The sequence below is a fragment of the Parasteatoda tepidariorum genome, chromosome 8, assembly GCF_982258835.1.
Source record: "Parasteatoda tepidariorum strain Cologne lab strain chromosome 8, Ptep-v5.0, whole genome shotgun sequence".
In the NCBI taxonomy this organism is placed as follows: Eukaryota; Metazoa; Arthropoda; class Arachnida; order Araneae; family Theridiidae; genus Parasteatoda; species Parasteatoda tepidariorum.
This window is the reverse complement of record NC_141762.1, coordinates 49,572,387-49,575,076: the sequence shown is the minus strand read 5'-3', so window position 1 is coordinate 49,575,076 and position 2,690 is coordinate 49,572,387.

The window sequence follows — 2,690 nt, the reverse complement described above, 5'->3', positions numbered from 1 at the left end:
CTATTGTTTTTATATGGTCATATGTTTCACCTTATTAAGTAATACGTTATCATAAAATCTTGTATAGTTTCCTTTTTTAAGAAATTGCAGTTTTGTTTTTTGCAGAGCTCAGTGTTGTTTATTGATCTAATGAGTAATATGAGGTTGGAGCAAAAGTTTTTCTCAAAGTGAAAATAGGCATTAAAAATACACCAAGGCATGTAAAATACAATTAACATGTATGCATGTTAAAACCTTATTAAAATTAGTTTTACGTAAGATAATGCTTATGACTCTGACTAGATTGAAAACATAACAATATATAATTTGTCCAAAACTTTCTGAAAAATTCAAAGCAATATATATTTATTTATTTATTTTTTGACTGCTGCTCTGCAGAACATTTATTAGGATGTTAAACAATTCTGTATGCAGTTAAAATGAAATTTCAAAAGTAGAATGAGACAATGGAATGACCCGTCTCCCCTGGAATCTAAGTTTAGTAATTACAAATTAAGCAAATTATTTCACAAGTTAACGCCTCCGCTCTATTCGAAATTTTTGGAAAATATATTTTTTATTCATCAATCAAAAATCTATTCTAGATATGTTTTAGTGTATACTTAGGACATATTTCAATTACTCAAATGATTAAATGTATGAATAGTAAGCATGAAGGTAAACAGGGCTTTTCATTACTTTTCTTCAGATTTCCTGCTCTTAACAAAATAAAAGAATTAATTTAATTGTTTATAGCAGTTTCAAGCAATTTAATGTTACTTCCAAAGAGGTTTCAATTTCATGTCATGTTTCAATTGAACTTTAACATTCTTGTCTTTTTACGGCGAAATAAAAGGACGATTTATAATTTCTGAAAAAAGAATATTTAAATTATTTGCTGAACATATTAATGACAGCTATAAGATAATTTATTCAAAAATCTCTTTATATGTCTTATTTTAGTATTAAAGAAATTCTTAAGTTCATTTTTTTCATTCTTCAATTTTTTGAGATAATAATTCTGAAAATAGCATAGTTTTGGAATTTTTTTTACAATTTTCTATTTTTAATATTTGCTGTTTAACAAAATAAGGCATATCGAGCATTTTCCTGATGGAGCAAATTTTTTCAACATTTACCTTTATAAAAAGGTAGTGGGGATAAGTTTGTTCGTCAAAATAAAGTTTTATGTCCATAATTTGTTGTTCATTAGAAAACAAAACAAGTTGCTGTGCACATATACGCATTTACATTTCATTACTCGAATAAATAAGAAACAATGAAAAAAGTCAATAATTTATCTTAATATTTCGAAAAACTGGTATGTTTAATCAACAGTCAGCTGCTTAGCATCCAATAATTTTATACAGCAGAATGTTTTTAATTTATTTACAAGATTTAATTCTTAGATTGGTAGCAATAATTCTAAGTTTTCTTTTAATAAAAGCTTGACAATAATTTAAAAACGAATTTTACTTCAAAAGAAAACCTAAATTAAAGAACTGAAGAAAATTATTAGTATATTAATGAAAAAATAATATACGTGGTTGCGTAAGTAAGATTTTGAGAAGTGTTAAAACTAAATTAAATAGTTGGTAAAATAGTTCTGCAGAACACGCGTGGGCACAGGGATGAGATTCTTCCGCGGATTTCCGCTTTTTTTTAGATTTTTCCATTTATCCCGCTAATTTCCGCGGAAATTTTTTTGAACAAGTTAAAATATTTTATGAGGAATTTAATTTTTCGCGGAGCGAAAGCATGTAAGTCCTCATTCCTCCCTCTGAATTTTCTCAAAAAATCATTTCCTTGGGATAAAACTGGTTGACAGGGATGAGATTTTTTCGCTTTTGCCTTTCAAATTTCAGCCTTTTTATCAAAAACTCGGATTCTCTAAAAGTTTCGTTTTTTTTTAAAAAATAAATATCCCGCTTTTTTTTTTTTTTTTTTTGAAAATTCAATCGTTAAAATAAAATAATCATATTTATTTACGATTTAAACAAAAAATTCAAACTACATCCTAGCTGCTAACCCTTCCGTATTTTTACTTATTTTAGCTCTTTTCTCTTCACAGAAAATAAGATTTTCCGTATTTTTATTCGTCCGCCGGATAGCTCGTATTTTTGCAATTCAGACGTCATGACCCTGTTGTCTGGCATGTAAGCAAACGAAAAATAAATAAATAAATAAAATAATAGAGGTGGATTTGGGGTGAAAATATTTATTTTCTCATTCAATTAATCTTGTAAATTTTTATTTATTATGTCTAAACAAAAACAATACAAACAAGCCTTTTAGAAATCCCAAGTCCAGTCTCTCGTGATTTAAATATCAATCTTCGATTTTCGTATTTACCTGATTTAAAAGTTGCGCAATGCGATTCTTATTTACGCTATTCAAACATCGTACATTATGATTCTTAGTTACGAGATTTAAAAATCCAATATCGCGTTTTGCATTTATGCATTTTTAAAATCGCAATTTTATTATCAAACATCGATTTTCGTATTTGCCTGATTTAAAAGTTGAACGTTGTGAGTCTTATTCAGGCGATTTAAATATCGTACATTGCGATTCTTATTTACGAGATTTAAAAATCCAATATAGCGATTTGTATTTACGCTCTTTTAAAACCCTATTATGTAGCGATTCGTATTCACGATTTTCGTATTTGCCTGATTTCAAAGTTGAACGTTGCGAGTCTTATTCAGGCG